The following is a 21,820-nucleotide window of genomic DNA, read 5'->3' as shown; positions in this document are numbered from 1 at the left end:
TAGTAAGCCCACTGTCAGCTCTGACCAGCTCAACAGCAGAGCTCCATTGTCCCTTGTATGTGCCATCTTTGTATACTGACCTCAACTCCTCCTGGGCTCGGGGCAGGTTAGCAAGAGTAGGCAAGGAAGTTCCTGTGCTTGAGTCTATGGCTGCTTGGTAGCCTTCTTGGCTGCCCATTGCCTGTAAGACCAAGCACCCGCTTTGCCTACATTCCAAGACTCTCCATGTCTTGGCAGGATGATTTTGCAACCATACCTCTGAACTGCAGGGCTACAGAACTGACTCTTGCTTCCAGGTGGACCGCATGTGGCCGGCGCCATCCCATCCGACAGCAAGAGAAACCATGAGTCAGCCTGCAGCCTTCTGTGGGAGCCCTCTGGGTGCCAAGGCCACACAGTTAGTGAAGGCAGACTCTTCCCATCTGAAAATGGATGCAAGCCAGCAAATGACCCAATAAGCAGTAGACTGAGGTTTCCCCAAAGCACCGGGGGACTGACTGTGAAGGCAGGTGCCAGCGACAGTAATCGGGCTAGACAGTACGTGGCCAGCCTAGGACATTGTAGCCCAAGATGATGACGGAGTGCCGGGCTGTGGTTCAGCTTCTGGGTAGGATCCCAGAGCCCAGCTTGCTGCCTATCAGCGCTGTGGTTGCTGGGCAGGAAGATGGGCTCATGCTTGGAAAGCACCACCTCAGCCCTTGGCTCCCACTTAGCACTGCCGAATACATAGGTATAGAGTCGTTTCAAAAGTGAAACTCAGCACTAATACTTGACAAGAGACCTCAATTCATTCCAGTGCTTCCCCACAGTCCCTCCAATCCCCTGGGGGGGGTGAGGATGGGGTTCCAGTTCCAAAGCTGTCCTCTGGCCAGCTAACCACTTTTTACTATGAGCAAAAATGTCCTTCCCATGGGGCCTGGCCCCATGTCCTTCACTGCCCCAGGCCTTTTCCAGAGAAATGGACTGCCTCATACCATGAGGCATGAAGCTCCCTTCCCTGCCTCTAGCTGCCATTTCCTAGGGACCCTCTGAGGCCCCCAGACAGAGGGAGCATGCCTGTCCAATCTGAGCCCTGGGAGGGTGCCCGGCGCCTTGTGCCAGAACCCCATGTGCAAAACTCCTGCAGGCTGTGCCGCCCACACCCTGCTCCTTGGCCTCCTTGAAGATCAGAGTCAAGCCCTCACACAGCATCTTGTATTTCATGCTGCAAGTCTCAACACAAAGCCAGCGTGTTGACTTAAAAAACAAATAACACAAGTAAAGCCAGGGGAAAGGGCTGGGCATGGAAAGTCCAAAACCACGTCAAGAAGCCTTTGCCACTCTCCTTGTGTGGATCTGTAAACAGCCATCTAGGCCAGAGGTGGGAAGCTGCAGCAGGGGCCTGGGTTTTAATCCACTTGGAGACTCATCATGGGGGTTGCCAGCACTTGGTGAGGCTAAGTCAGAACAATTCATCCCTTCCTGATAACACCAGCATATTACTTAGGGAATTTTCACTAAGAAGGGGTACTTTCAACCATAATAGATTAGGGAGGACACTCAGGGAGGAAAAGTACATTTCTTTAAATCAACTAATACAGGCTGAAACTGCAACATATCTTTCCCCTCCACTTTGCTAAATAAAAAATAAAAAAGAGGCCAGGCAGTGGTGGCTCATGCCTTTAATCCCAGCACTTGGGAGGCAGAGGCAGGCGAATCTCTGTGAGTTCGAGATCAGTCTGGTCTACAGAGCTAGTTTCAGGACAGGCTCCAAAAGCTAAACAGAGAAACCCTGTCTTGAAAAACCAAAATAAATAAATAAAAAGAAAGAAAAAGAGCTTTGTTAAATATGACTTGTCCCCTTCTAGGGAGTCAGGTGCAGGGGCACATCTAATTTCACATTTTAGTAAACCCCAGGGCCACCCAGATGGTCTTATCTACAAGGGCAGCCTTCCTAAGCTCCGAAGACATGCTGCAGGGCACTTGCAGTTCCTTGTACAGAGTGCTCTGGAGCCCAGGGCCTGAAGGCTGCTCTGGACAGGGGAGACTTCTGTAGAAGGTAACAGAGTGGGGGGGAAGGCCGCAGGAGGAGGCATGCAGCCATGGTGTCACCAGGAGCGATGGCTTCCTGTCATCTATGCTGAATGGTAGCCACACAGGGCAACTGGAAACTGCCAGAGAGTGGGGACCTGAGCTAGCTGCGTGGTGTATGGAAGGAGGGGGCTGGAACAGAGGGCGGCTCAGCCATGAGATGGACGCCAAAAAGCCTCCTAGAGGAGGAACAACCCTCAGGCTCGTGGTCACCACATTAAGACTGTGACTTGCCTCTCAGAGGGCTCATATAAGCGCCTTCCTCATTCTCGCACCAGGACCCTGGGGAGACACAACGGCCCTGCTTGCTACATTGGGGGGAGGTTCTGTGGGAGTCAAGTCCAATGTCAAAGTTACAGAGTGACTAATGGGTAGAGCAGACTTCGCACGAAGGGGGACTGAGGGGAGAGCATCCCCAGCAGAGGCACTATGTGTACTCCCAAGCCCCCACTAGATGTTGAAACTCTGTACCAGAACTTAGAGAGAAAACCTAAAAAAAAAAAAAAAAAAAACAAACCAAAAAACTCCGATTTTCCTAGTCATTCAGGCCCAGGATAAAGTTTAATTCATCTAGCAGTCACAGTAAGAGATTAGCAACCAAACAGAATAACTAGTAATGCACCATAATAGCCAGGCGGTGGTGGTGCACGCCTTTAATCCCAGCACTCGGGAGGCAGAGGCAGCCTCCAAAACAATACAGAGAAACCCTGTCTCGTAAAAACAAAAAAATGCACCATAATAAATGTTATTTAAAAATATGTGAAATGTTTATTTCCATTTAGTATTTTCAGACTGAATTTGACCACAGGTTTTTAGGAACAAAGAAAATACATTTTGTTTGTTTGTTTGAAACTGGGTCTCTCCTATTATGCAGCCCTGGCTGTCCTGAAACTTGCTTGTGGACCAGGCTAGCCTCAAATTCACAGAAATACACCTTCCTCTGCCTGCCAAGTCCTGGGGTCAATGGCATGGGCTACCACACTTGGCATGCATTTGTGACTCACACACTATGCCTCATCGCTGTTCCCCTGACCCTTGTCCACTCACAGCAATGTAGCTCATGGTCCTACCTCCAGTCCAGGTCAGAACAAATATCCTTTGGGAATTGAATCCGTCTACTTGACTCTGCACCGAGATTCTCCCAGTACACAGTGGGCCAGTCTGCAAGCCTGTGCTCTGCACTGGATAAAAGGCACCTATGACCCAGTGCCCTAAGACATAGCCCACTGGGGATATAGTCACATGTGTCCACCAGGAGAGTGTCTGTGTGCACTGGGATGGGAGGAGAGAGGGGCAAAGAGCAGAGTTACTGTGGACAGGCTGCTTTGACCTTCCAAGACCTACAAAGACAGACTTCTGACCCATGATGAGCAAAGGCAAACCTGTAAACTTAGGCTGGAGACGGGTTAATTATCAAAAAGGGCATAGTGTCCATGATGAAGCAGTCTTTGGGCAGAAGGTTCCAGATCCTGCAGACCTCCAGCGAGTTTATAGCTTTACGCACCCCCACTGCCTGGGTAACCACCAGTAGTTGACATAGCTCTCTTCTCATCTGTTCGGATGGGATTGCATCCCCGCTTAAAATCATCGATGGCAAGCTTCCCATAGACCTCAGGACAAACGCCAGATCTCCATACCACCCTCCCCCTCCCCAGCTACCAGGCCCTTCCTCTACCCACCTTAGATCACTCACACACTCTCCCTCCATAAGCCTGTCTCCCCTTCTTGCCATGGCTTTTGAATTGTCTGATCTCAACCCCAAGAGTCTTGGGGCCATGGTTGGCTGTCCAGAGCACCAGGATCCCGTGTCAGCCAGAGCCAGATGAGTCAAAGCCAGCAGGTGGCCTCTGTACCAGATAAGTGCAGATTGCAGAATGGATATGAGGTCTGGGAGCATCCCCACTCCCTCTGGGTGGCTTCTGCCCTTGATTTCCTCATCTGTGAAATGGGAGTAGGTGGAACTGCCTTCCAGGGCTACTGCGAGTCTCGTGTCTAAGGTGAGCACACTTTGTTTCCTGGATGGTGAGTACTAGTCCTAGGGTGGCATCCAAGGACATGTCAGGGTTGGTCTTTACTGAAGTCCACCTCTGGCCCCCAGCAGCTTCCTATTTTCCATCAGCAAATACCTGTTTCTTCTGCCCTAGTGGACTTCCACCACCTGATTGAAGGCAGACTTCCAGGAGATCAGAGGCCACTGTCCTGGCAGATGACATATGATAGGAGGGCTTTGCAGATCAGCAGAGGGCAAGCCAGTGACCCTCAGAGGCCTTGGGTGGTTTCAGGAAGGGACTTACATAAGTTGCAAGGTAAGCACAGATGTGCCTGGACCCCAGACCCACGGGAGAATCTCTAATTGCTGGAGGCAGGGAAGGTAGTGGGACTCCCATTCTCCTTGCACTGGGCTCTAACCTACTGTCCGAATGCTCACTGCAGGAAACTCCCCACAGGTAGTCTTCCTTCCACCTTTAGGTGGGTGTGTGCATCAGGGTGTCATGGACTGGCTCTCTCTCCTGGGGCTGCAGCTGGTCAGGAAATGTGGACACACAAGGGACCAGTGTGTCCAACCTGAAGCCTGTGGGTCACATCTGTCCCAGGATAGCTATACATGTGGCCCAACACATTTGCAGGTCACATCATCGTGCAATCTCAAAAGACACCCCAGAGTGAACTAAGATTCATGCCCAGAAACTCCCAGCAGGGTTGCTAACGTGCCAACTAGGGGACACAAGAGCATTGATTAGTCCCCAGAACTACAGGGGTCCACTGCGCACTGCACAGACAATGCCTCTGCTCTGTGTATCCACACCTGTCAACACCTTAGGAAGCAGGGAGAGAGGATGCAGAGGCATCCCAGAGCCAGGCATGCACCCTCTGAGGCAGCTTCTCTCATGGTGGGTGTAGGACAAGTCCTTGCATCTCTCCTCTGAAAGCAGTCTCCCTAACAAAACTCACTGTCTTCTGGGGCAAGTGACAGAGGACCATTTGAAGAAGAGCTTTTCAAGATGTCTAAGGGAGGCTGGATAGAAGTCATGGCTTAAAGATGACTGAACATGATGGTAAAAAAAGTTTTCTTTTCAAACCCCAACTATTGTTTGTGTTCTCTGTTCACAGCGACTTTGCTGGTCCCTCACCCTTCCTTAGTTCTCATTCCTAACCATTCTGAAAGAAAAAAGAAAAAGAGGCAACAGCCCTTGCATGTGGTACACCAGGTAACCAAGATCTCTCTTTCCGATGGCCACCCAGCCACCTGACACACTAGGGAGGATGCCCTCCAGAGATGCAGCCCTGAGAGCAGCTCCAGCCATCCTTGTTCACTGTTATAACCTAGCACCATGCTGCCACTGGCCGGACAATGGCTTAATGCTGTCCCTGCCTGTCTCCTGGGTCATTCAGAAAACCATAATCATCCAGGCAGGTCACTTTGCAAGCTCTACACACACACACACACACACACACACACACACACACACACACACACACACACACCTTACCCATTTGGCCATCTCCAGGGTCCCAGTTTTGCAAGCTTTGAAGCATTATACAAGGATCTTCTGGCCAGCGTGAGCAGGAAAAGGAGGGCTTGCCAGTAAAGTAGGGAATGTTCTGTGGGTGTCTGGAGGGTGGGGCAAAGTTCACCACAGGTATGAGGCTAATCAACGAGGGTGGGTTTAAAATAAATTCCCGAATGTGCCAGTTTGGTCAGGTCCCCAGTTCCCAGAGATGTGCGCTTAAAGTTTCCTTTCCCCAGTCGGTTCTCCCTGGCTCTCATCGCCACAAATAGCATAGTGGCAGGCGTAGCGTGAGGACAGAGAGGAGGGCTGGCATAGCACACATTACGTTCCCAAAGGAGCGGCATCTTGATGCGTTGGCACCCTGGGGGCCGTGTGCATTCCGTAAACGGAGATTCAGGGGCTGTGCTGGGCCGCGGACTCCCCCCTCTCCCCGGTGCTGACAGTTGGCAGAACCCCAGTGCCTCATCTGGGTAGAGTCAACCCCTTAATCCCCCAGTGTACGCAGAGGGGGCGCAGCCCGGGGCAGGGCGGGGGCGGAGGGTCGGAGTGGTGGCACCTTCCCGCGACCGTCCCCAATGCCCTTCAGCCTCCCAGTTCCCCGCCCGCCACACCCACCCTGGCACCTCCACCACCTGTTGGCGCATGCCCCGGCTCGCTCTTCCTTTCTCCCCATTTCGCATCCTGGGCCCTGAATTTCAGTTCCCTCCTGCCCGCCACCCCCACGAACTCCCGGGACTCTGGGGGTGCGCTGGGCGGTCTAGGCCAGGTCACCGAGGGCACAGGGTGGGAAGCTGTACCCGACTGGCAGCCTTGAACTTCAATCCCGGCTGGTGCGCGGGGCTGGGAGCTGGAGAGCGCCCGCGTCGGGGTGTACCCTTTCCGCAGGGCTTTCTCGCCCGTCGGGTGACCTTGGGCAGGCTGTACACCTAGCCAGCCTCAGTTTACCAATGGATGCCCGGGCCCCCAGGCACTAAACGGGCGCCAGGGAGAGCTGCCCCGGGCCTCTTCGGCCCCGCCCCGCCCCACAAAAGCCAATCAGAAGCTGTCATCTGGGGGGGTGTGTCTCGTCCTGAACTGCAGCCCGGGCCTAGGGGGCGGGGTTTCCGGGGCGGTCACCTCGCCGCGGGACCCCGCAGGGGACGTCCGAGGGGCGGCGCGTGTCGTGGGGGCGCGGCTGGCACGGGTGCACGGAGGCGGTGCCCGGCCGGGCCCGGGACGCGGCGGCCCCACGACAGGGGTGACGGGGGCGGAGGCAGACGCTGGCGCCCCGCCTGGCGCCGCCTCCCCGGGAGCGCCGGCCCCGCGGACCCGCAAGCGGAGCGCAGCCTCAGGTGCCCGGGGGCGGGAGGGCACGCGCGGGGGCGGGAGCCGGGCGTCCCCTGTCCCGGGACAGTGAAGTGGGTGGACAGAGAGGTGGGGCTCAGAGGCGCATGCGCGCGAACCAGGGGCGCGGGTCTGGAGACCCATAGGCACCGGCGAGGGCACGAGCTGGGAACGCGTGCGACTCTCGGGGCCTGCGGGACTGTCCGCTACTTCGGGTCCTCGGGAGTGCTGAACGCCGGCTCCGAACTCTGGTGTTCGCAGCTGGTAGTGGGGCCGGGGGCTTTGCGGAGTCCTTGAATTGGAGCGACGCTGGGTCCTCTGGTTGTCCCCTGGAGGGGAGGGCCCACGGGCGGGGACATCGGGGCGCGCCCTTCCCACGACTCGGTTCTTTTGGGCGTCACCCACCGGTGGGCGTTTCCTGAGACCCTCAGGGATCTCAGAGGCGAAGTAACCTGAGGACCGGACAGACTGATTCTGGGATCACTGAGCCCGGCCACTCCTGTGGATCTGGAGAAACGCCCGTGGGTTCGTGTCTCCAGCAGCCGACCCTCTTTGAGCACCAGTTCCCACAGAATGCCTGACCAGAATGGGGAGAGGTGGGGCAGGCCCCGGCAGTAGGGTAGAGACTCTGCCAAAGCCACCCTATATCTCTGCCTCTCCAGAGTCCAGTGCCACAGCCGGTCCTGTGGGGGACAACTTAAGTCTCCTTTGTGCCAGCCTGCTTGGGATGAAGGGAGCCGGGAGTGCCAGTGTGCTAACTGGGAGGGTGACTCTGCCCCAGTGCCCACTCCAACTAACCCAGAACCACCGCACCCCTCCTTTCTCCAAACTTTTTCGTTTTAAGTTAAGGAAAGGTGTTTCTCTGAAGTTAAGATTCTAATAAATCCCACGGTGTTAGAATGTTTTACTTAGCCTTTGAGGGGCACTCTGCTACTATTGGCGTTTGCTCGTCCACCGCAACTCTGTCCCGCTCCTTTCCCCTGAGGAAACCGGAACAGTCCCTTCCTAGCACTTCTTGGGGGAGAAACTCAGAACTTTCTTGGTCGACCCTGGAACACTGTAGTGATTTCAGGCAGCAGGGTCACAGTGACTTTCCCAAGGTGGTGGAGAGTTGGGGGGGATCCAGAGAACATATCGTAACTGGTTCCTTCCTTAATGTCCTACAGCCAAGGCTGAAGTTCAAGGCCCCGTCTTCCCCGTGGAACTGACTTTTGTGGCAAGTGAAGGTCAGGAACAAGACGTTGTCATCACAGGTAAGGAGGGTTCATGGAACTTCCAGACTGGAATATTGTAAATGCTGTCTTTGGTTGCACTTCAGACTAGCAGGGGGTTGGGTAGATTGTTTTGTGGTGAAATAGTAAATGCATTTTTGGGGCTTGGAAAGCCAGGCAGCTGGATGGAACCATGTTTCGTTTCTGAGTGTGTCTGTTTCCTCGGAATGTCATTTCCTTATGGCAAGCTGCTTTGGTGCTATTCCAAAGGAGGGGGTATTGCTTTAGAAATGGTCTTACTGACTGGTTATAAACTAACTAGTAAGACTGGCCTGCTGTCTTCTAGCTGTTTTCAGATAAGTTTGACTACGTGGTAGGCGAGAGTCTCATCGCCAGCCATGGTGGGGATGGCCCCGAGAAACAGAAGATTAGCATTCCTTACCGACCATATAAAAATGCAGAGACAGTGGGCCTGGTGATGAATAAAATGACAATAGAAAGCAAAGTGTTTCTTTTCCCACATCTTAAACATGTATGGAAACACCCCAGACTCACAGCGTTTTGTTAGTAGGGCAGGACCCTACTATGTAGTTCATGTGTGCCTGGGTCTTGCTATGTAGCAGAGGCTATCCTTGAATTCTTTATATTCCTGCCTCAGTCTCCTATGTACTGAAAGCTGAAGTCATTCTTTTTAACTGATGCTTGTCAAGCCTATAAACAGAGACCTAAAAGTTGTGTGTGTGTTTGTGTTTAAAGGGTGGAAAGAAGATGAGAGAAAATACCTTTCTTCTAAATAGCCTTTTCATAATTTGCTTTATTAACCATTAGGTTGAGGAAAATATTTTCATGTGAACAAAATGTACTTTTGCTTCATTTAAAATGTCTGTATAATGTCTCACTAGATTTAGAGACAGTATTTAGCCAACACATATATAGTGAGTATATAATTCATTCATTTGATTTATGCTTACTGTGTAGCCGCTGGGGGCTACTGTGTCATTCATGAACAAGACAGCCATGGACCTGTTAATGAAACTGATGTTCATGCAGGAATATAAGGAACACAGCAGCTGCAGCTCGGTTGGTGTAGTGCTTGCCCAGCATGCACAAGACCCTTGTTTTGATCCTTAGCACCACATAAGCAAATGTGGTGGTGCATGCTTATAACCCCAGCATTGAGGAGCTAGAGGCAGGAGAATCAAAATATATGATAAGTGTAAGGCTAGCCTGGGCTACGTAGAAGCTTGTCTCAAAAACAGTGACACATTCCTTTGATCTCTGTACTCACGAGGTAAAGGCAGTACGATCTCTGTAAGATAAAGGCCAGCTTGAGCTACACACACAGAGTTTCAGACCAGCCAGTGCTACACAGTAAGACCCTCTCTTTAAAAATTAAAATGAGCAAACAATAATAACAAGGTGAACAAGCATACAAAAAAAGGAATTTATAACTGTCTTCATAGAGGTTAAAAGATGAATAATCTGATGTGTAGTGAGAGAAGGGATATCTTAGTCTTCCGTGCCTAGGGCCCCTGTGCATTTTTTAAATGTTATGATTATTTGTGGCTTTGTAATACTGTTTGAAACTATTCTATTAAAACATCGATTGAAATGTTTCTTTGGACATAAATACATCTTAACTACAATGGCATCCCTTCCCCCGTTTACTCATGTAGCCTCTGTGTGGGAAGGTGATGTTCTTGGTGACTGATGTTTGTCCTACTTTGTGGCATTGCACCTAAGAGTGTGGCCTGTTGATTGTCTGCTTTTGGTGGCAGAAGGGAGAGGGTCTCTGTTTTTATTTTTTATTTTAGCAACTTGGTAGGCACTGTTTTAAAAGATACAGTTTCAGTGGAAAACATGGTACACACCTTTAATCCCAGCACATGGGAGGCATTGGCAGACAGATCTCTGTAAGTTCCAGGGCCTGGTCTACAGAGTGAGTTCCAGACTAACCAGGGCTACACAGAGAGACCCTGCCCAATAAATAAATAAATAAATAAATAAATAAATAAATAAATAAATAAGCTATAGTTTCTGTGTATGGGACAAACATTTGCTATGTCTGCAGCTTTAGCATTTTGTTTTGTTTTTTACCTTTGGTTTTTCGAGACAGGGTTTTTCTGTATTGTTTTGGAGGCTGTCCTGGAACTTGCTCTGTAGACCAGACTGGCCTCGAACTCACAGAGATCTGCCTGCCTCCCACGTGCTGGGATTAAAGGCTTGCGCCACCAACGCCCGTCTAGCTTTAGCATTTTTAATGCACCAAATAAGCCAGATCATCTAGGGTCATGGGCTTAGAGAAAATTAGGCACAGAATTTAAATCTCCAACTTAGTGATAAGAGGGTTTTTGTTGTTGTTTTTGGGTTCTGTGAGGTTTCTGTTTTGGTTTTGGTTGTTGGACATCAAGTCCAGGGATGCAAGTGCACAGCATGTGCTGTGCAGAGGTATGCCCCTACCTACAGTTGGGTTCTCAGCAGGAACTTCCTGAGAGAAGCATGTCCTATTTAACAGAGCTGACCTCTCCCTTCAGAGCATTTCTGTTTCGTGTGTGCATCAGGCTTCTACTGGAAGGGAACACTGTGCATGAGGCTTTCCAGACTGTGGATTTATTTGTTCCTCAAAGGTGTGTGTGTGTGTGTGTGTACATGTGCACACACACACACACATGTGTTTTATCTGTGCAGCCTTCAATGGCTGAGTATCAATAGGCGGTGACTATGATGTCCTGGAAGTTTGTGCATGTCACATGGTGAAGTCGTCCTAGTTGAGCTAAGCTGGTTTGGGGTTTGCCCAGTGTAAAGGAAGGGGCACTAGAGAGTTGGCACTGGAGAAACACCTGGATTTGGTGAGAAAGATGTGATGTCATCATTGTGATATCTGGGTCCCCGCCTCTCAGCCGCCACCTGCTAGGCCACAGACTTCTGTCTACCTCCCAGGGCTGCTGTTTCTCAGCAGAAAATGCAGCTCTTCTCTAGATCACTCTGAAGGGTTGTGACACTGAGAAACAGCATCCAAAAACAAGTGTGCCCATCCGAGTAGCTGTCAGGGCAGCTCAGGCACTGGGCCACCTGTGTTGCTCGCCTACCCCAAGCCAATTTGTTGCTGTCACAGCCTTTTGACCTCTCAGAGCCTTTGGGAAAGAGGCTTTCTCACTCCCCTCCCATACTGTCCCATCAGATTTCAGTTTGGAACAGGTAAAGGAGAGGGCAGAGGGCTCTACCAGTAAGAACACCAGCATCATAAGTAGTTCCTGTTAGCTTAGAATGTGACAGACAGCATGTGTCCTCACTCTACTGCATCTCCAAGGGTGATCAGTAGGCTACACGTGTCCCAGGAAAGCTGTGTGACCCAGTGCGCTTGTATATGATATAACAGTGCAATGTCAAGAGGTTGTATGCCTGTTGGACCACACTGTACTGGGGGCACCTACTAAAAGGCATCCTCCTGCATGTTACTGGGGTTCATGTCCAGGTATTGCCTGGCAACATGGTTCTGGGGAGTCTGCCCCTCCCCCTAAGTCTGGATCATATCTGGGGGTGTGGTGTTGGGAATGGAGGGTTGGGAGTTAGGATCTCACTGTTGGCCCTCTAGCACCACAGATTTTGTAGGAACTTGTAGAATCTCATTGAATATGTAAATGATTGGCAGAATTGGGATCAGGAAGAACTCACCACCATATACCCTTGTGTGTAGGAGCACTTATCATAAGGACAGGTGTCTCTGAGCTAGCAAGTGCTACCCCCTCATCTCCACAGTGGGGCACCTTTTGGCGCCTGGCAGCTCCCCTCACGCCCAGGATGTAGTTCCTGTGGCAGTGAGGTTAAGATATGGTGGCTGCATTCAAAACAGTGTGTTTGTAATTATCGCTAGATTTGGAAGATAGTGTGTATGAAATAGACTTTTTAACAACACTATGAAGCCTGAAGATCTGTTTAAATAAAATGATATTTTTCCCCTATAAGCCCATGGACTCAAATGCCAGATACCTGACTGAGAAATAAATGTGGTTAAAGTGTTGTGAGTTGGGACATGTAGCATTAATTAAAATTTCTTTTAAACATATGAGTATTTCCCCTGCACATATGTCTGCGCACCACAAGCATGTCTGGTGTCCATGGAGGCCAGAATAGAGCATTGGATCTCCCGGAACTAGAGCTACAGATGGCTGTGAGCTGTATGTGGTGCTGGGAACCAAACCCAAGTGCTCTGGAAGAGCAGACCGTGCTCTAACCACCAAGCCATCTCTCAAGGCCTGAAGAGGGTCTTTAATGGACTCAGGGTCTTGCATGGGATGCATGTTCTTAGGAGGATTTGAAGAGATCAAATGCTCCTGCAGGTAGCACCCCTCAGGCTGCTTTTATTCTTCTGGATTTTAAGAGGTTTGGAAATTTAAAAAGGAGTGAGAATTTATAATTGGATCCATTTGCTTGACACTTTCTGCTTGGGGAATACGAGAAAGCCTTGAAAAGCATGACTCTGGATCTTAAGAGTCAGGGATAGAGCAAAGTGACTGATTGTCCCAAAGGTCATTGAAACTTGTTGTGAACAATTCAAGATTAGGGTAGGCTCAAGAGTGAGGGGGCCTCCCAGGCTCTCGACAGCCATTTGTAACTGAACAAGTCTGTTGTTGTGTGATAACTACTCTGAGGTGACAAGCGACAAGTATCGGGGCAAAACCCAGCCATTAGAGGTGGACCGGTGGGTGTACCCAAGACGTCAGCTGCCAGCTTTGTGTGAGCATTCGTGGGGAAACAAGATGGCTTTAAAAATGCAAGATTAAGTTATGCAGCAGGAGACAAATCTTGGTGGCTCACAAGCAGGTGTGTTTCTGTATTACTGGAAGAGGTCTTAGTTTTTTCAGGTGGCTTTTCTGATCAGTCAAGGCGACATCAGAAAACACCAGAGCAGAGCCACTTGGATGCATTCCAGGCTCCCGTCACACATCAGCCTGCTTTACGGCGTAGTTTGGTAACCGGAGGAGGGGTTTATTCACCATTCACTCACTTTCTATTCCTGTGCATCAAGAAGGATGCTATACAGAAAAACCTGCTCTGGGAACGTTGAACTTTGGCTGCGATGGGGTCATGTCAGAGTGGGTGAAAGTTATTAGAGATGGAAATCAGCCGGGCAGTGTGTGGTCACAGTGCCCTTGGACTTTACAGTTCAGGGAAGCATTTTGCTCAAGTTTTATCATTGCCTCGTTTTTTTTAACTTTGAAAAATACTGCAGATGTCACCAGAGGCAGGCAGGGGAAGCTAGGCTCACTTTTCCTGCCTGCTGCTTTGTAAGCAGGAGTCTAAAGTACTTGAAGCTTCAGAGTGTGACCTCCATGATCTCGCCTTCAATAAAGTCACTTTGTCCAATATGTTTTCCATTGGGAAAGACATTCTATTGCTGTTGTTTTGAAATCATAAAAACAAGCCTGACCTGCTCTACGCAGTGTGTAGTATTAGCATAGGAAATTCACTTTTTTTTTTAAAGAGTTCGGATATGCAAAGATGGATAGGTGTGCAGGACACAGGAAGTGATGTCTGAGGAAGGACACTTGAAAAGTAAGCGTGCAGTAAACAAAGAGGTCTTAGTGTCTAAACGTGCCCTGAGCCAATGCTCTTTGAAATACAGAACAGGCGGGCTCATCTGATAAGTGCTGGTCATCAACGTGAGTGAAGCCATGTATGGTGGCACGCGCCTGTAATCCGTGCTTGGAAATCTAAGACAGAAGAATTGCCACAAGTTCTAGAATAGCCCGGGCTGAATAACCACCACCAAGGGAACATGGAGTGGTGATTTTGGTGCCTGGTGCTTTTATCTGAAGCGGGGAGGATTTGAGATGCATGAAGGCATTATGACAAAAGTGGGGGACATTCAAAAGCAGCATGGGGTAGACAGTGACCTGAGAGGGGGTGGCTCACAGATGGTGGACAAAGGGCACCCACCCTTGCCACTGAGCCTGGAGCCCTGATGGAGCCGTGAGCGGGGAGTGGAGAGTGTGCGTCCAGGCTGGTATGTGGAGGCCAACAGGAAGGCTGCAGCTCTCAGCCGAGAGGAGAGCCGTGGACTGTCCCCACTAGGAGCAGTAAGCGTTCCCTGCAGGGCCCTGGGATTGTGTGTAGAGAGCTTGAGAGAGAGCGGGCTGGGAACTTAGCAGGATTCAGGAGGAGGAGTGATATGTGAGCGGCCTCCTTTTACTCTGGAGACCAAACATTACCGGTTTTTCCCTTGCCCTGTTCTCTACTTGGATGGACCTACTAAAGGTAGCTTTTAGTGTCTAGGGCAGAAGTCTAATGAAGGTGAATGTTTAACCACCCTCAAGGGCAGCTGATAATCTCGGTAGCAATAGAGGCACAGACTTGGAGAAATGGGAGCCCGAAGGAAGACTTCAAGCCAGGACTTCCTTGACTAAGGGACCACAACCCTACAATGACTGTGACCCTTTGGAGAAATGAATGCATTTAGAAGGGGCTTTTGTGGTGGGAGAAAGTGTTTTCTGGTAGGTATTTTTAAAACACTACCTGCCTGGGTTTGAAAAGAAGTTTAGTGGTGACTCTAAGAATGAGGCCTCAGGTGAGGAAGTCATTGAAAAGTAGATCTCAGGAGATGGCAGTGTGCATTGTAGCGTAAAGTGAGCACATCAACATCCCACTTATTTTGAGGGCTCTGTATTTACACACACTAAGGCAAATCACCAAGGAACCAGTTAACGTGGACTTCCTGATTCTCAGAACCCTCCGGATTAATCCCCCAGAGCCGGCTAGCCCCTCCACCTCCTGCCAGCCCTGCGTACTTTGCCCCTGCACTTTTGTCCAGATACCACCTGTGACCTTGCCATGACCCTCAAGCTCTGTGTGTCTCATTCTGAGCCACCCTGCACTGTTCCCTCTCCTTGATCCCCCTGTCTCACTTACTGGCCCCCGCCCGGACTGGACTAGGGGAAGCCTGGGGCAGGACCAGCTACAGGGTCCTGTCCCATCACTTAGCATCCCTCAGACTCAGGTTTTTCCACCTGGCCTGTGCTTCAGTTTCCTTGTCCATAAATGGGATGAACGCCAGTGGCGTTTTCATAGACCGTGCTGCCCGGCAGGCTGTAAGAGCTCTGCAGTGCTTGCGTGCCGTATTAACTCTCTCCAGCTGTCCATCAGCTCATATCGCAGACACTCGTGAGTTTCAGTGGTGACCAGAGAGGCACACAGTCCCACTCCCCAGGGCTGACATTTTACACTCTGGCGTCTTATAGTTCTTTTCCTACTCTTGGCTTCTTCCTCTTCGGACCTCAGCTGAACACTTCCTTCTTAGGTTCCTCCCTTGGTTGGGGCTTTCTGACATGGGTACCAATAGAAAGCCGGGTGCCTTTCCTGTCATGTGTGGTATGTCTGTTCACATCTGATTTGACAAACGTGACTCTCCCTGAGACCCAACAGCTGAAGGAAGCCGTGTAGTCCTCACTCACACTCCACTCACAGCTCTGTGGCAGCAGGCACCCTCTCTGTCTGAGAGTTCCCCAGGGTTGCACCCAATGCCACTTCCTTCATGAAGTCTTCATGATTCTCCCCCAAAACAGGGTGCAAGTGCGTGTGTGGGGTGCATATTTGCACATGTGTCTGCATACAGAAGCCAGACTTCAATTCCTGTATCTTCTCCTATTGCTTGTCTTTACAAGGATTTGTTTTGCTTTTAATTGTGTGTGTGTGTGTGTGTGTGTGTGTGTGTGTGTGTGTGTGTGTTTTCCATGTGAAAGTATGTCGGGAGGCCCTGAATTCCCCGGAGCTAGAGTTAACGGCAGTCACAAGCTGCCTAACGTGGGTGCTTGGAAACACTCTCAGCTGCCGAGTCATCTCTCTAGCTGTCTCTAACTTAACTTTTTGAGGCCAGGTCTCTCTCTGAACCCAGAGCTTATTGATTTGGTGAGGCTGACTGACCAATGAGCTTTAGGAATCCATCCGCCTCTGCCCCCTCCAGAGCTGGGCTGCAGACACAGGACTCTGTGCCTAGGTTTTATGTGTATCCAGAGCTGGGCATCCAAATTCCAGTCCTCATTCCTGTGTGACAGGCACTTTACTGCCAGAGCCTTCTCCCCAGCTCTGGATACAAGACTTTTGCCCGTCACATAGCCAGAGACAATTTGAATCTCTGCTTCTACTCATCTTGCCTCTTGGAGTCTGCGAGCCACCTGTTCCCAGGCTCATTTACTTATCCAGCGGGTATTTACTGCATCCCAGTGAGTAGCAGACTCCGTCCTGAGTGTGGAGCAGGCAGTGAGAAACCCCAGGGCCAGCCCTTGCTTTCCATAGCTTCGCTTTTGTGGTCCCTCTCCCAGGCCTCGAGGAGGGACAGATGGGTAATGAAGCATGGCCTGTGGTGTGGATGGACCTTGCACGGAGGGTCCAGTGGCCCTCCAAGGGTGTATGTACAGGAGTTCATGGTGACTGCAACATGCATCTCAGAGCATGCTTGTTCTAAGAGTTGGGAATTTCCTTTTGCTGAAGGAAAACTGAGACTCACTAAAATTCGTGAATCCGAAGAACCATTTCAGTTCTCTTCATTGTGATCTTGAGTCCTTAAGTGCTGAGTTAAACTTCTCTTGACCCACATTGGCCGGTGGGATCTAATCTTAGGTGATTATTAACTCTAATCAGGAATCTAATGACCGATATTCAGGAAGCTTTGCTCATTTAATCACCACGCCTGCCTGTCCCCTTCCTGGCGCGGATGGGTCCCGCCGCCTCGGAGCAGTGACTGTCCTCACCTGACCAGCCGGTCAATGGCTTCGTTAAGATGGAGCCTGGGAGGGTAAGAGCAGGCTTCAGGGTGCAGCGGGCGCCACGCCATTCACCTCCGTTGGCCTGCACGAGGTAAATTGTTCTCTAGATAAGCCTCTCATCCAGACCTGATTGCTAGAAGACTCTAAAATGAGTGTGAGCCCAGGCCACTCCTTGATTTGCCTGGTGGGTCTGAGGGATGAGGAGGACACCTGAAGGTCATGAGCTCATTAGGTCAGATGGGAGCAGAGTTGGCCCCTGACGTTTCTGGATAGGGCACCCTAGCTGGCCTTGCTTGTGCATGGGAACCCAGGTAGTGAGATGGCTTTGAGGGTTCTAGTTTTTCTTTTAAAAGCAGGCTGCCCATATTACTGTATGACGTTGGAAGGCTGAGGCAGGCAGATTTCTGTGAGTTCGAGGCCAGCCTAGTCTACAGAGTGAGTTCCAGGACAGCAAGGATTGTTACACAGAGAAACCCTGTCTCAAAAGAAAACAAAACAAAAAAGCAAAGCCAAAAATTTTTTTTACTGTATTTCATTTACATACAGTGCAATCTGACTGTCTACAGTCTGTAGTTCTTCCATCAGATCCCTGTTTCCTTGCTAGATGTCAGCTAAAGTTTGCCGGTCGCTCCTGGTTCTCTGTTCTTAGTGGCCTTCTGTTGTCACTGGCACCAACCTGTCTCACTTTGCCATTTCATGCTTGCTCTTGCTCTGCCACTGCCCCCTTCTCTCTCTCTCTCTCTCTCTCTCTCTCTCTCTCTCTCTCTCTCTCTCTCTCACACACACACACACACACATCGCCTGTTCCTGGCACCCCTCTGCCTTCACCTCACCCACCTCTTCTTCAGCACTTTTGGTCCCAGCCAACAGAAGTCAGTGTCCCCACCTTGAGAGCCCAGGTGGCCCCTTGGACCCACCCTAGGTCTCAGGATGGCCCACCATCAAAGTCCCTGTAGTCCTCTGCTGCCGTGCTAGAACTAAGAGCCAAACCCTGTGGGCTCCAAGGCTAGGCCTCTCCCCTGGTTTTGGAGGCAGACGTGTGTATCAGTGGGTGGAGCTGCATACCTGTTGAAGGTTCTGGAACCCGTCCTTGTCTTTCTGGCGTCCGTGATGGCCACAGCCCTGGTGTGTCATAGCCCGTCAGTGTGGCCCTGCTGCATCTGCTTCCGCCTCACGGTGGGACTTCTCTCATGTCTGTCTGTGGTCATGTTGCTGCTTTAATGCTGTTTAGTGTGCATGTATGTTCGCGTGTGTGCACATTCACGTGTGTGAGGTCATGTGTGGAGGTCAGAGAACAACTCTTTGGGAGTCCGTTCTGGTCTTCCACTTTGTGGAGATGGGGTTTCCCTTGTTTGTGCCTCTATGTCCTGTACTCCAAGCTAGCTGGCCCGAATGCTACCCAAAGTCTCTCTACCCCCTTCACCATTGGAGCGCTGGCATTAACGGCATGCCACACTGCATCCAGGTTTTTATGTGGGTCCTGAGGATTGCACTTTGGATCATCAGGCATGTACAGCTAGTCTGTCTACCTGCTGAGTTCTCTCCCCAGACATGTTTCCCCGTTGTTGGTGAAGATACCTGTCACCTTGCCGTAGGCCTTAACCTACACGACTGTGGACTCCCTTTGACTTTATTGCTGGTGACTCATTTGCAAATAGCCTCTATCTCTGGGGTACGGTGAGATGAAATAGAGAAACTACGAGGGACACAGATCAACTGACCACAAGACCTCCCAAGCTCACTGCAGGACCTTTGCCGTGTGAGAGAACAAGCTGCGAGCCTGGCCTCTGGACACAGCTCTGGAGCCTTCATTCTGTGCCCACTCACGGCTCCTGCCTTCAAGCCCACAGCGTGTTGGCAGCGGACGTCAGTCAGGGAGATGTGGAGCACGGAGGCCTCTCAGTTGTTTATCCTCAGATGGGGTCCTGGCAGGAGGGGCTAGTTATGGCCAAAGTGAAGGGTTGCGACTGGCCACACTGCGGGTTAGGAGCTGATGCAGTGCTGGTCACAGTGGCATCGCAAAGGACAGGGGTCAGAGATTTCTGGTTGATGTGACAGCCCAGTGTGACATCTGCCCCTTTCCTGCACGAGGCCGGTGTGAGGGGAAAGCTAGCACCCCGTTTGCTCAGGGTGTGAGTGGGTGGAGATCATAGCACACACAGAGATATGGGATCCTTTGGGGGAGGTCACAGCTCCTGGCCCCTGAAGAGAAGAAATGGTGTCATGCTCATGATTCCTGTCCAGTTCCAGAGTTACCCTGTGATTGGATCTGGGCGCCCCCTCTCCTTGAGATCGTGCACAGATTGACAAACATTCAGCTTCGTGGTCGGTTCACCCAATGCTTTATAAAACTGGAAAAAACGAAAGAGGAAGGGGGCATAAAGTTACAAAACCTGTCCACCATCCTTAGCCATCAGGGAAACGTAAACCAGAGTTGTGCTGAGTTTCCGTCTCATCCCAGTCAGAGTGGCTTCAGGGAGAAGACAAATACCAGCAAGTACCAGTAAGTGCTGGCAAGGCCGGGAGGAGAACCGTACAGTGTTGGTAGAAGTGTGGACTGGTGCAGCCGTTGAGGGAACTAGTGTGGAGGTGTCTCCAGAGCTAAAAAGAGAACTATTGCATGGTCCAGCTATGCATCAGAAGGGCTCTCAGGCCTTGGACGTCCTTGTTTATTTTGGCGCTATGTACAGCAGCCAAGATAAGGAATTATCCCAACAGCCTATCAACAGATGAGTGGATAAGGAATGTGGGACACACAGACAAAGGAGGCTTTTTACCCCCCTGTGGGTTTTTTGTTTTGCTTTGTTTTTTGAGACAGGGTTTCTCTGTAGCTTTGGAGACTGTCCTGGAACTCGCTCTGCACACCAGGCTGGCCTCGAACTCACAGAGATCTGTCTGCCTCTGCCTCCTGAGTCCTGAGATTAAAGGTGTGCGCTGCCACCACCATCACCACCACCTGGCCAGGCAAAGGAGTTTTATCTAGCCACAAAAATAAGTGGAGTCTTGCCATTTGTTGGCAAATACATGAAACTAAAAATGATCATCTAAGCGATGGGTGTCTTGGGAAGGCAGATACTGCATGTGTCTCTTATGAGGGGTCTGGACCTAATATGCGTGTGTATGTGACATGGAAGTTAGGAGGGACTCTGAGGAAGAGGCTGAGGTTGAAAGGGAGTGGGGAAGGGCAGGGGCAATTAATGGGAGGGCTAAAAAGACAAAATAGCCCAGGTTTCTCTTCAGGGTTTAAACACATACATGCCATGAAACAGGAAGGAACATTTGGGGTAGGAGGCCAGTGAGTGGGGGAAGTGTAGCAAGAAGAGGATAAGGAACATATAGTTATGTAGGGGTGAAAGGTATTGATGGTGCCCAGTACTTTGTACACTAACTGAAATATAATACTAAAATAGACAATAGGGGACTTGTGCATGTGCCGTAAGTAGGAAGCCAGGAAGCCGGTGGTGATGCCGGAGTGGACCCTGCAAGGAACAGAGAAAGAATAGCCAGCCGATACTGAAGACGTGCTGAGGTTCCCTTCTCACACAAGCTGACCAAGGGACTGTGACCCGAAGCCTGAGCAAGCAATGCCCGTGTGTTAAAGGGATCACAAAGCTATTATTCATGACCTCAAAAGAGCAAAGGGTAGAGGCTAAGGAGATGCCCAGCGGTCAAAGTACTTGCCCTGCAAACATGAGGACCGGAGCACTGGCCCCTGAGCCCACATAAGTGCCCAGTGTGTGTGGCAGCCCACCGGTCATTCTGGCCTCAGAAGGTGGAGAGTAAGCCAGCTAGCCAGTCTAACCATACTGGTGAACTCTGGGTTTGATTGAGAGACCCTGCTTCAATGAATAAGGTGGAGGAGCAATTGAGGATGAGTCTCAACAGCAATGTTTGGCTTCCATGTGCATGAACATATAAGGACACACACACACATGGAAAAACATACACACACATGCATGCACATACATAGACCCCCACACATGTACAAACATATACACACACATACATGTACACACTTGCATGTGCACACCACACTCACATGGAAGTGGAGAGAGGTGGGGTAGTGCAAAGGATAATGCATTCGTAGCAAGTTCAAACTTCAAAGTGAATTGAGAAAAACAAAAACAAAAACAAAAAAACTCACTCAATGAGAAGGCAACCACTTCACCCTTCCAGTTACCAGGGTTTTTGTTTGTTTGTTTGTTTGTTTTTGTTTTTAAAGAAAGAAGTGTGGGGCTGGAGAGATAAATAAGCGGTTACAAGCTTAGCTGTTCTTCCAGAAGACTTAGGGTCTGTTCCCAATACCCACATGGTAGCTCACAACTGTCTTTAATGCCAGTTCCAGATGATCTGATGCCCTCTTCTGGCCTGCGTAGGTACTGCATGCACATGGTGCACAAACATACATGCAGGCAAAATGCCCATACACATACAAATACATAGTTTTAGAAAGAAAAAAAAGACAGAAGAATAAGGAGGTAAAAATCATATTCAAATATTAGCAAATTAAATGTAGTAGTATGCAGAAGCATAACATGTTTTAACCACATGGTCAGGGAGCCAGTAAGAATGCAAGTTGACTGCTTATAAATATTTGAAAAAAAACAAGTAAAAATTTGATCTATGAATTTCACAGAATTGGTGGAGTGAAGGAGAAACATCAGGACAATCATGATATTGATCAGATAAGGAAAAAGTTGTAACACAGTTTAAGCATTGAACAAAACTCCAAAGAGAAAAATTCGAAGAGAATCTCCTTAGTCTGAGAAAGGGTCTGTGAACTACCTCCCACCTAGCAGTGAATACAAAAGCTCTTTAAAGTTGGTCACAGGTTTATTATGTAGTTGTCTTCAGCACTGTGATGTAAGCATTAGACAATGGAATAGGACAAGAAAAATAAGAGTCATACATGCTGGGAAAATGTTGTCAACTTTTGCTTATC

General features: G+C 50.1%; 1 protein-coding gene across 3 annotated transcripts in view; it reads left to right on the top strand.

Annotated features, from left to right (window-relative positions):
- The first annotated feature begins 6,791 nt into the window (after window positions 1-6,791).
- The window catches only part of Ppara (peroxisome proliferator activated receptor alpha), a 61,284-nt gene continuing 46,255 nt past the window's right edge, over window positions 6,792-21,820 (top strand). Inside the window, exons 1-2 of one of the 3 annotated variants that reach the window (XM_040752670.1) lie at window positions 6,792-6,913; window positions 8,072-8,158. The gene's annotated coding sequence lies outside the window, so the exon portion shown is untranslated. Of the gene's footprint in view, window positions 6,914-7,038; window positions 7,502-8,071; window positions 8,159-21,820 lie in introns of those variants that run through there. The other 2 variants (XM_013110988.3, XM_040752671.1) reach the window with 2 other exon arrangements.

This window comes from Mesocricetus auratus, unplaced genomic scaffold (assembly GCF_017639785.1).
Source record: "Mesocricetus auratus isolate SY011 unplaced genomic scaffold, BCM_Maur_2.0 Super-Scaffold_100010, whole genome shotgun sequence".
In the NCBI taxonomy this organism is placed as follows: domain Eukaryota; kingdom Metazoa; phylum Chordata; class Mammalia; order Rodentia; family Cricetidae; genus Mesocricetus; species Mesocricetus auratus.
Note: the sequence above shows the minus strand (reverse complement) of the source record. Positions and strands in the feature narration are given on the sequence as shown.